Source organism: Euprymna scolopes, chromosome 24 (assembly GCF_053919585.1).
Source record: "Euprymna scolopes isolate OS-2025 chromosome 24, ASM5391958v1, whole genome shotgun sequence".
Classification (NCBI taxonomy): domain Eukaryota; kingdom Metazoa; phylum Mollusca; class Cephalopoda; order Sepiida; family Sepiolidae; genus Euprymna; species Euprymna scolopes.
Window position 1 is genome coordinate 101,152,921 of NC_136505.1, and position 13,258 is coordinate 101,166,178.

At 37.2% G+C, this 13,258-nt stretch overlaps 1 pseudogene; it reads right to left on the reverse strand.

The window, feature by feature from the left end:
* Window positions 1-6,699: 6,699 nt before the first annotated feature.
* Window positions 6,700-6,837, reverse strand: LOC145247026 (U2 spliceosomal RNA; annotated as a pseudogene).
* Window positions 6,838-13,258: the final 6,421 nt, after the last annotated feature.

The window sequence follows — 13,258 nt, forward strand, 5'->3', positions numbered from 1 at the left end:
GGAAAAAAACACACGAGCAACGATTTTTTATTCTTTTGTTTTTATTTATTCAAAACCACACCTCAAAACACCCGGGGTACCCCCCGCTAGTAGTAGATACGTTTGATATTTATCGGATGAATTTCTGCACAAAATATCTTAGATTTGTATGAAATTTGCAATAGATACACTAAGTCCTGGTAAAAATCATAAGACCACTTAAGAAAGTAAGCGTTTACGCATATTATCGAATTTTTAATCAAACAAATGGTTGAAACCATTGCCAAAAGGGAATATGATGGAAATAAATGAAATCTGCTTCATTATATAATATATATATATATATATATATATATATATAAAAATTTTCCTACCAAACTCCTATCAGTTTTTTTTCTACAGACATCAAACTTAATATATAGGATATTCGAACCCATGCAAAATTTTATATTTGGGTTTTAGCCGTGGAAAATTGTGCAAAAGTGTGTGTGTGGGGGGGAAATGCCAGGGCATTACGAATATATATGCGTAACGTAATAACTATTGGTTCATGTTTTAATTTTTAGCCTTGCAGCAAACATGCCTTCATATGTCAGACATTAACGTCAAAGAAAAAAGTAAATCGTAAGCTAAAAGTTTTGGTTTCGATTCTCGGTGGAAGCGCACGGGTCAATTTTTTTTTAAAACTTTTTTAAATCATTACTATATATTAGGTCTAATATAATATAATAAATACGCAATCTGCATTAATTAAAATATCATATTTGAACATATTTTATGTCCGGCGGCCTGCTAGTTATTTTATTTTTAGTATAACATTTTTAGATTTTTTTATTTATTTATTTTTTTTTTTTTAATTTAAAATCTTTCATAGAATTATCGTAAAGTCGAACCTCTATCATTGAAAAGGGTTTCAATCCTTTCGCTCCACCTAATAGGTTCGAGTAAGGTCATCCAAAGGTTTATTATATAATTTTACTTATTTATTTTTCGGGGAAACATTTTCTTGTGCGTTTGGGTTTTGATCGTGAATCATCTAGAAACCGACCAAGCAGATTAAAACAACTCTGCCATGAAATGACCTGGCAAAGTGGGAAGCGGTGAATAAATCGACTGTTGACCTCAGAAGTGAGACCGAATGACGTAATAAAAACATAGTTTACTCTCTTGTACACAAGATTGTTTTTTGTGAATTTAGTACTTGTTTAATGTTGACCTATCCTCACGGTTCACATTTTAATCCATGCACAACGTGAGATTTTATAACGTAAGTAAACAGTTATGGAACGTGTGCCCGGTTTATCCCGAGAGCAAAAATTAGCCGAGAAGGCTTGTAAAACGAAAGCCAGATGCATGAAAAGCAGACTTACTGCCTAGGAGGCAGAAAAGACACATCGCAACGGATAGAGCATCCAAATATACATTATTGCCACGGAGCAGTTCACGGGAGTTATGAAAATGTTGTAAAATAGTAAGTGTATATAAAAAAAAAAAAAACAGATCAAAATTCAGGTTTTCAGCTTTGCCTTTGTTGAATATTACATGATTATTCTTAAGTCATTCGGCACCACACGCGATCTATATTAAGAATGACAAAATGTATTTCGATTCAACTTCTTTCAAAAAATATTTCATTCGTCTCGGGACGTTTTTAAGTTGGACGCATTATTCAAGAATGACCTAAAAATAGAACAGATATACATTGAAGTATAAATAGTCTACAAGAGTGATGCAACTGTTATCAAAAGGTCAATTAGATGGAAAGTGTAGGATGTTTGCTGTGCCAATCAGCATCGATTTCTGGAGTGCGATGATGTTTTATTGAATTCCCAAAAAATTCAACTGTTTCTCAAGACTATCTAGAATTGGACCAAGCGCGCATATGATGATTGACACCATAGAAGTTATCTTATACCAGAACCGAGCAATATTTACCCCCAGTTTCTGAGCTACTCATTCTTTGCTGTTGATATCGTTCTGGCCAGTCACATCAATAATTTGGCATTCGTTTGTCTTTTTATTCACAATTACAATATCTGGTTTCCTGTAAATTATCTCTTTATCACACTGAATCATAAAATCCAAGAGAATATTAACTTCATTTTCCACTACCACTTCTGGATGTTGGAACCACTTGTCATCTGTTTTATAAAATATCCTGAAGAAAATTTTGAACTTTATTCCTAGAATTTTGTCGTCGAGGGATTTCATTCATTCATTACAAAAACGTGTTTTAATTTAATTTAAAAAGTTTTAATTTTGTTACGAAAATTGAAAAATTTGAAATTTTTTTTATCAAAATTTAATTATTTATATTTTCTTAGCTAAGAAAATGTATATTTTGCAATAAAATAAACCTCTACTTAACGTTGTCATAATTTTTTTTTACATTTATCTGAATTCAGTAAATGTGTTAAAACTTTCTAAAAAAAAAAAACCCCATGCATTCAATGGTTTTCAATTAATATTTGTTTTGTCTAATCGAAAAAATGAATAAAAATACCAGTATGTCTTCGTATATATAACGCCTACAGCTTATAAATTCTTATTTCTTTACTAATATACTTCAAACTAAGCTACTTCGTTCATAAAACGAATCCTTGTAACCTCCATCACTAACTATCATGTCCCTTTCATCTTTGACATCTAAATTACTTTCTATCACCGGGAAATCTTATTATTTGACTAAATTTTCTCGGCGGCGTTCATATCGCTTACGAACAAATTGTGGGTTATCCGCATCCTCTATTTCTGTATCCGAGGATTGTAAGTACCTTAAATGCAACCGCTGCGTATTTTTTCTCATTAAAGTTTTAGTTTACGATTTAAGAATAGTGTCTTACTTGATCGCCAATCAATTTTGCTTGCAACTTTCTCATACCTAAATTACTTAGAATGTTTAATGGCATAAAACAAACATAAATTCACTTTTTTGAAACGGAGAAATTATTTAAGAAAAATATTATCATTTAATGTTAAAGATAAAATTATACAGTATTATATAGGAAATAATATCATGCTTATTTAATGTAGCAAATAGTTTATTTGGTTTTATATAGGAATTTAGATAGCCATTTAACTTGAACATATATATTTCTAAATTTGAATATGGGTTGTTCAAGTAATGTCCGATTCCCAGTCGAGTATACTAAATGTCTCTCGTTTTTTTTTTTTTTTTTTTTTTTTTTTTTTTTCAGTTTTAAAATTTAAAAAAGGCATGTCCAATTCTTCACAATGGATATGCTGAATGACTTATAAATGTTTTTATTTGATAAGTTTTTAAATTCTCTGGTGTTTTTTTTATTTTTCGGTATTTTGTTACTTGGACTCTTATAAATCTAATATCGACACACAGATATTAATCTTTACAGTTATCTTTAATTCAAAAATTAGGAAAGAAAATTGCTTGGCGGTCAAGTAAGACACTATTCTTAAATTTTAAAACTGAAACTTTAATGGGAAAAAGACGCAGCGGTTGCATTTAAGGTACTTACAATCCTCGGATACAGAAATAGAGGATGCGGATAGCCCACAATTTGTTCATAAGCGATATGAACGCCGCCGAGAAAATTTGGTCAATTAATAAGATTTCCCGGTGATAGAAAGTAATTTAGGTATCAGAGATAAAAAAAAAGGTCATGAAAGTTAGTGATAGAGGTTACAAGGATTCGTTTTACGAATGAAGTAGCTTAGTTTGAAGCATAGTTGTAATCAGTATTCATTGAATAAACAAATTGCTCACGTTGGATGGGAGGAGAACAAGATAAATGATAATGTAAAACTAATTGTTTTTTTTATTCCTTGCGGACTATTATCCTCATCTTTTTTATTAAGTTAACTATTCCTCTGGTTTTCGTCAGGTGGTAACCGCGACAGGGTAGTAAGTTCGAATTTCCTAACTGCATCTCAGCAATTACTGCCATCCATAGCTGTTGTTGTTTCACCACGTTTTTGATCAAGTAAGCCTCTGGTCGGATTTGGGTAGGATTGAAACCGCTATCTTCAGACAATTCTCACCTGGAACCGTAGAGATTCAACGTCTCTTTCAACTGCGCCACGATCAAGGTTGAATTTTTTGGCCTTATAAATTCATGCTTTATTATCTGATTTTCTATGGTCGGATCCGTACCGAATGGTATATATATATATTATTTTTAATTGGAATTCATTATTGAGATGAAGGTCAGAGAAATAGTTGACCGAAACGTCGTGAAACAACAACTTTAAAAAAAAAAAAAGAGATAAGGATAATAGTCCGCAATAAATAAATAAATAATACTCATCTCAATAACGAATTCCAATTAAAAATAATATCGATAATGTAAAATTTGAATAAACTGAGTATTAAACATTTTATTTAGATTTTTTATTCACTATTTTATTTTTTTTTCTATTACCTCGGCCCAGGGTTTAATAGATTGTTTTAAATTCTTTTTTCGCATCGGAAGACATGTAACGAAACAGTTGACACGTAATATAACAGCAGCAGCAGCAGCAGCAGCAGCATTTCGACATATTTGCAAATGACCAAGCCGGTGTGCGATGTGACGTTTTTTTTTGTTTTTTTTTTACAAGGTAGTCACCACTTATCAAGGCCCGGAAGCCACTCGGGGATAAGGGTTATTGTGTGTACAGTACGTTAGTGTTGGAGATTTGATAGTGTCTTACTTAAGGAGGCGGTTCATCAGGAATTTGTTTACATTGGACTTGAAGACATCCAAGTTGTAGTAAGGTGGGAAACAGGCAACCGGAACAGAGTTCCACAGGACTACACTTCTAAGGAATAAGCTTTGTTCATGGAATCTACGTTTTGATTTTGGCACAGATAAGGAATGGGGAAAATTTTTGACAGTGGTTTCAGCTAGGCGGGTGTTTATCGTGAAAGATTGGTGAGGGGACCAGAGATTGGAGTTCAGACGAGCACCTGGTAGTAACGGTAAAACAAAGACAGGCTCGCAACGTCTCTCCTGTGGGAGAGAGGTTGCAGGGAAGAGAAAAGGGCATCACCCACTAGGCCACGAAGCCTAATTTGTACTCTGTCAAGGCAGGATAGGCTGTTTTCAGCAGCTCCTGCCCAGATGTGGCAGCAGTACTCCATGCTTAGACGTACTTGGATTTTATATAGATAGAGAATTGCATCAGGGGTGAGATATCTTCTGGGGCGGTAGAAGGATCCTACCATTTTTCCAGCGATCTTGGCAACTGACTTGATGTACATATTCCATTTCAGGTCAGAAGTAAAGGTCAAATCCAGAAGTTTATCAAAACATGGAGCTTCCCCTAGACGAGAGCTACCCATTTCAATTGATGCCAGATGGGGATCAGAGCGTTGATGATGTAAAGATAGGAGCTTGGTTAGAGATGCATTAAAAGTAACCAGCCACCTCCCCCGCCACTGTACCACGCGCTCAAGATCAGAGGAGAGAAAATTAGTGAGAACATTGTCATTTACGGCCTTTGATGTGTTGCCATAGATAGTCGTATCATCAGCATATATGTCAACGGAGGATTTCAGTATGTGTTTTGGGAGATCATTGATGTATATCAGGAAGAGAGTTGGGCCTAGGATGGACCTCTGAGGGACTCCAGCATTAATATTGAGGGCCTCTGATTTCTGCTCATCAACCACTACTCTTATGAGCCTATCAGAGAGAAATGATTTAATGATCGAGAAAACATTTCCAGTTATACTGTAGCTGGAAATCTTGTGAAGTAGGCCCTTATGCCATACCTTATCGAAGGCCTTTGATATGTCAAGAGCAATTGCCCTAGATAGGAAGCCTTTGTTAAGAGATTCGCTAATCCTATGAGATATAACAGCTAGCACATCTGCTGTAGATCTAGCAGAGCGGAAACCATATTGCAGGTCACTAAGGTTATTTCTGTTGAGGTGGTTGATTACTTCTCTATTTAATATGGATTCCAGCAACTTACTCATGACACACAGGAGACTTATTAGTCTGTACTGAGAGGGAGATGGCTTATCACCTGAATTCTTAAATACAGGGCATACTGATGAGGTTTTCCAGGGTGTTGGGAAGCACTTCTCTTTAAGGCAACGCTTAAAGAGTTTTGTAAGTATGGGGGCAAGTTCTAGTTGAATCTTTTTCAGCACAATGATTGGAATGTCGTCAGAGCCAGTTGCTTTACTGGAATCAAGGTTCTTGATTAGCTTGGTGACATCATGCACAGATATTTGTATGTTGCAGAGTCTGTTAGAGGAGGAAATACGGGGAGTTGGTGGCCTTCGTCGCATAGGGTAGAATTAGCTGCAAAGTTCTTGGCAAATAGTTTGACCTTGTCTGATGCTGAAGAGATGACCTCTGGTCCATTGATAATGGTTGGGATAGAACGCACACTTCTGTTCAGGATCCTGTTTCCTATTTGCCAAAACTGGTGGGAACCAAGCCGCTGCTCAGCTACTTTGGATTTAACGGACTGAGCATATAGCTCTCTTGCATTTTTTATTATTCTTTTGTAGTGGTTGCTGGCACCCCTGAAGGCAGCTTTAATGTTAGAGCGGGGGCAAAAAAGAAAGAAAAAGAAACTACAAGGTATGCGACCGAAAAAAATAAACGTATCGTCATTAGAGGGCTATGTGGCCTCATCGTGATGCAAGAGACCTTTAAAGCACGTGGACAGAGTTTTAAGTACATGTCGGAGCGAGAGGAACTGTAAAAAGCAAGACGCAGGCGTGCTTTGGAAACTGACTGGTTGTAAAGTGGGTGATCATTTTACATTAAATTAATACAGAAAAATTATCCCCCACTTTATATCACAAAGTTACAAACATAAGTACAACATGTAGTAAGAACAGATACTACACTTTGATCTTGGTCAAAAGGCCAAGAAAAGGGTATTTATTTGCTCCCCCACCGAGCAAATTAGGCACAAGGCCAGTTTTTAATGTGAGGAGTGAAGGGGAAATAGGGACCAACTCCCCGAGGAGTAGGGAGCTGGATGGCGACAATTGGTATGAAGGTTTGCCCCTACATTGACCAAGGTCTTATATGTGGGGTTTCCTCCACATATGGTCTTTGCTTGCAATATCTGCCGGAACAGATACTACACTTTGAGATATAAAAGTTTTTATTCATAGGAAAAAATAGAGTTGGGAAAATGAACAAAAAACTTAGGCACAAGGCCAACTCAAAAAGGGGGATGGTGAGGTTGGTTGATCCATCTCATCTCTGTTGTAAATTTTAAATGATTTTTCTCTCGGCCAGCTTCTTTTATCATGGTTACCTCTTTAAATTTGTATTCATGTGGTGGGAGGGGGAGTCCTACTTAAACCCAATTTTAAAACATTTTTTGTTTATATCAAAAAATACGAAAAAGATAACAATATTAATAAAATTTAATTTGTGTCGAGGGACATGGGGGACCCCCCCTGGTTAGTAAGGCCCTCCCAACCCTATCTGAAATGCTAGACCACACGTTTCATTCTGGTTTGTAAAGGAAGCAGGGTTTCGTGGGCAGCCTCTAAATGGAGGGGGGAGGGGTTAAGTCCTAAACAGGGAAAAAAATTGGCGGTGAGGGCGGGTGTGTGTTAGTGTTTGATTTGATTTCCTTCAAGCTGGGTTGAATAACGAGTCGGCGGTGCCCCCCCCTTACTAGATCCCTGTGGAGTTCTCTACGGGATGCAGTCACAAGGTCGCTGGACCCTGGTAGTCGTTTTAGCGTGGCTTGGCACTCTTTAAGGAAGGTTGAATCTCCCTGCGGCCTGCAACGACTCTCGATAGCGGGGTCGAGAATGAGGTCGGGAAAGGCAGCAGTGATCGCGGGGTGCCACAGTTTATCATCTTGAAGGTAGTGGCTAAGGAAGGCCAGCCTCTCGGCGTCTCGATGACACTTTAAGTCCGGCATTCCCAAACCTCCCTCACAACGACGTTGAATACAGACCTGTCTGCTCACCCAGTGTCTTCCTCTGTCCCAAAGAAGCTAAGACAAGAGTTCGACAAGAGCTGTTAGGTGTTGTGCAGGCAGAGGGAATAGTATGTGGCACACGCCTCAGCTCTACCCTTTTAAGGAAAGTTTCCTACGAAGCCACGCATTGACCACAGCCTCCACCTTTGACCCTACCTCCGACCAATTCTTATCAAACTGGAGACCCGGTCCGAACCACACGCTGAGGATCCGAACCAGGCTATCCGTCCAGCTGAAGAGCGCCGGGAGGTTTGCATTGCCACTTCAGGCGCCCAACCGCAGTCCTACCGACTTACTGTGGTTTATTCTAGCCCCCATGATTCTTTCATATTGTGCAAGCACCTCCGACACGATCTCGATGTCTCTGAAGCTCGAGACGAAGACCGTGACATCATCGGCGAACGCAGATACCTTTGCAGCCGAACTACCAGGCAGAGCCATTCCGCACAGGGTCGAATTTGCCTCCCCACGTCTCAGCTTGCAGAGCAGAGGCTCCAAGGCCAGGATGTAAAGCAGGGGCGACAGCACACAACCCTGACGAACCGACCGAAGGATAACAAAGGGTTTCGAGCGCTTTCTGTTGACTTGCATGACAGCCGTGGGCTGTCGATACATCATGGAGATCCACTTGCAGAAGTCCAGTTTAAAACCAGCGGTCTCCAAGACAGATGCCAGGAAACGATGGTCGACCCTATCGAATGCTTTGGACTGATCTATATTGATCCTCCCTCTAGGATCGTGCGGATCAGGTGCAAGTTGTTCTGAATCGATCTCCCCTCCACAGCATAGTTCTGTTCCGGTTCAACCAACTCATCGATAACAATCTGTAGGCGATTCGACAGGACCTTGGCCAAAATCTTCAACTCTGTGTTAAGCAGAGTTATGGGCCTGTAGTCGTCTAACTCTTCCCCACCATGCCCATCACCTTTCCTCAGCAATGTGATCACTCCCTTGGTTACCTACCCTGGGATGGATCCCTGAGCAAACCAATGGTTGAACACATCCGTCAGAAGAGGCAGAAACATGGGTGACAGCCTCAAATACAGTTCGTATGGCAGACCATCGAGTCCCGGCGATCTGTCACAACTGACCTGCTTCAGCGCCATAAAGACCTCCCACTCTGTCACCCGGCCCTCGCAACTAGCCACTCTAGCCGCATCAAGATGGGGAGAGTCGGCCAAATAGTCGCTAAACTCAAGGACCGGAAGGTCGGGCTGCTGAGTAAAACGCTCCTCGAAATGTTGTTACACTTTTGTCTTGGCCAAAAGGCCAAGAAAAGCTTAAAAAGCTAAGAACAGACTTTTGATCTTAACCAAAAAGGCCAAGCACAAAAGTGTTACGGACAGATCGACAGACAGACTGACGGAGTGACTTATAGACTGGATTCAATAATGTTTTACTATTATACAATATTCTGAAAATATGATTATCAAAATAAGAATATTCATTAAAATATATTAAGTGTTAAAATCACGAAATGTGTGGCACGTTTGCTCATGTGGCAGAGTACTCGTTTCGGTCGGTTCGTCAGAGTTTCGAATTCGTAGACATTTATGCTGACGACACGACCATCTATGGCAGTACATCAAAGACCGTTAATGACCAAGTTCTCTCTGATTCTCTCTCCTCTGATCTTGAACATGTGGTACAATGGGAAAGAAGTGGCTGGTTACTTTTAATACATCTAAAACCAAACTTCTGTCTTTACATCATCAACGTTCTGATCCCCATCTGGAATCAATTGAAATGAATGGCTCTCATCTTGAGGAGGCTCCATATTTTGACAAGCTCCTGGGCTTGACCGTTACTCCTGATCTGAAATGGAACACGTACATCAAATCTGTTTCCAAGGTCGCTGGAAAATGATGGGATAATTCTATCGATCCAGTAGATATCTCACTGCTGATGCAATTCTCTACCTGTATAAGAACCAAGTACGTCAAAGGATGGAGTACTGTTACCCGGTCTGGAGAGGAGCTGTTAGAAGTAGCTTATCCTGCCTTGACAGAGTTTAAAATAGACTTCATAGCCTAGTGGGGGATGACCTTTTCTCTTACCTGCAAACTCTTTCCCACAGAACAGACGTTGCGAGCCTGTTTCTGTTTTCTCGTTATTTTAATGGCAAGTGCTCGTTTAAGTTCCAATCTATTGCCCCTCCGCTCGCTAAACTTTAATGAAAAACACTCGTCGGTAATCTCCAAAAATACCGTTAGGGCTTACAACATGGCCGCCAGAAGAGTCACGTGATCCGGTTGATCCAAAACATGAATCGTGCAAATGGAAAACGCAGCCTTGAAGGCAAACTTTGACAAACAATCACAATTTGTTTGTATTTAATTTTTTGTTGATATAATGTTGTTATAAAAATAGGCAAACTTTGAGAAACAATCTTAGGTTGTTTTTAGTTAAAACAGTGTTTATAAAAAGTATTTTATTCAGAACAAACAAGTGGTACTGCGTTTTCCGGTTTCGTAATACGGCGATTCATGTTTTGGATCAACCGGATCACGTGACTCTTCTGGCGGCCATGTTGTAAGCCCTAACGGTATTTTTGGAGATTGCCCACTCGTCTATCGGAAACTACTATCAATAATTTCACCCACTCTTTATATGTGCCTAAACCTAAACGTAGATTCCATGAACAAAGCTTCTTTCTTAAAATTGAACGCCTGTCGAACTCTGTTCTCTTTTCCTGCTTTCCAGCTTCCTACAATATGGTCGTCTTCAAGTTCAATGTAAATAAATTCTTGATGAGCCGTCCCCTTAAGTAATCCAATTAACCAAATTTCCACTATTAACGATTACTACGATATTTTCTGATTGACTACTGTACACTCATTAACCCTTATCCTCGAGTGGTCTCCCGGTCTTGATGGTGGTGACGCCTTTGTAAAAACAAAAAAAAAAGAGTTCGGAAATGTCTAACTGTTGAGCCCAAATGAGGGAAAAACTCGAGTTTGGTCCTGGATATGACCTTAAACTATATCCGATGGTGAGGCTCCAGCTTGCGGGCTTTGGGGAGTGTGAAGACACCCTTTAATTGCCATTGCTCCCAGGTCCACTCTGACTCAGACTGATAGTACCTGTTAGGGTCCCAACTATGGGTTAAATAGAAACCGACTTGAAAAAAATATATATACTCTATTAAAAAATTGTCCTTCAAAGTCACTGGATTCGGCATTAAATAACCTGAAAAGGGTTGATATGCCGTAAAACAAAAACAAACAATCATAAAATCACGAAATGCAAATGTTAATTGAGCCTCGATAAACTACAATAGTTTTGGAAATAGACTCCGATTACCATATACATTCTTAACCTGCATTTAAATAAAAAAACATTTATTTTTATAAAAGGTTATACAATATTATCATTGGGGTCTTCATTCACGCTTGACATCAAATAAAAACGAATACGACGTTTTACTTTATTTTTCACTTAAAATTTATAGAAATAACAAAATAAAAATAGAAATGTTAATAAGCGGTGCAGAGTTTAACGCAATGGTACACAGTGCTCATCGTGTATATCAGAGAAACGCCGAGTGTGCCTCTCGTGGAGTTCAAATGTAAATTCGTATGATTGAACACGGTACGACGTTTTAATTTTCGTGGTGGTATTCGTATTCGTTATTCTTTCTAGAATCGAGCATTTTAAGGAGAGACTGTATGAAAGGTTACCAAAATTCAAAGGTGAATGTGGTATTATGGAACCAAGTCGTCATTCCACGTCCTTATCCATTTCATCAAGGCAACTTTCCAAAGTTAGGGTGGAGCGTTGTGTATTTATCGAAATTTATTTCAATAAATTACATTGTATGAACATCCGTTTCCACCTAATCGATACTGAGTTCATCTACTGATTCCAACTATCCAATTTGTTTATTTTTTTAATGTAAAAATGAGGGTGATTCTACCGAATTTGAACCGAAACAAATCGTTTTTTCCTAAATAAACAAAAAAAAAATAATAACAAAATCGAGTTTAGGGTTAGTTTATATCAGATAGTTAGATAGCTAGTTTATATCAGATAGTTAGATAGCTAGTTTATATCAGATAGTTAGATAGTTTATATCAGATAGTTAGATAGCTAGTTTATATCAGATAGTTAGATAGTTAGTTTATATCAGATAGTTAGATAGCTAGTTTATATCAGATAGTTAGATAGTTAGTTTATATCAGATAGTTAGATAGCTAGTTTATATCAGATAGTTAGATAGCTAGTTTATATCAGATAGTTAGATAGCTAGTTTATATCAGATAGTTAGATAGTTAGTTTATATCAGATAGTTAGATAGCTATTTTATATCAGGTAGTTAGATAGCTAGTTTATATCAGATAGTTAGATTATTAGTTTATATCAGATAGTTAGATAGTTAGTTTATATCAGATAGTTAGATAGTTAGTTTATATAAGATAGTTAGATAGTTAGTTTATATCAGATAGTTAGATAGCTAGTTTATATCAGATAGTTAGATAGTTAGTTTATATCAGATAGTTAGATAGCTAGTTTATATCAGATAGTTAGATAGCTAGTTTATATCAGATAGGTAGATAGCTAGTTTATATCAGGTAGTTAGATAGCTAGTTTATATCAGGTAGTTAGTAGCTAGTTTATATCAGATAGTTAGATAGTTAGTTTATATCAGATACTTAGATAGTTAGTTTATATCAGATAGTTAGATAGCTAGTTTATATCAGATAGTTAGATAGTTAGTTTATATCAGGTAGTTAGATAGCTAGTTTATATCAGGTAGTTAGATAGTTAGTTTATATCAGATAGTTAGATAGTTTATATCAGATAGTTAGATAGTTAGTTTATATCAGATAGTTAGATAGTTAGTTTATATCAGATAGTTAGATAGCTAGTTTATATCAGATAGTTAGATAGTTAGTTTATATCAGATAGTTAGATAGCTAGTTTATATCAGGTAGTTAGATAGCTAGTTTTTATCAGATAGTTAGATAGCTAGTTTATATCAGATAGTTAGATAGCTAGTTTATATCAGATAGTTAGATAGCTAGTTTATATCAGGTAGTTAGATAGCTAGTTTATATCAGATAGTTAGATAGTTAGTTTATATCAGATAGTTCGATAGTTAGTTTATATAAGATAGTTAGATAGTTAGTTTATATCAGATAGTTAGATAGCTAGTTTGTATCAGATAGTTAGATAGTTAGTTTATATCAGATAGTTAGATAGCTAGTTTATATCAGATAGTTAGATAGCTAGTTTATATCAGATAGTTAGATAGCTAGTTTATATCAGATAGTTAGATAGTTAGTTTATATCAGATAGTTAGATAGTTAGTTTATATCAGATAGATAGCTAGTTTATATCAGATAGTTAGATA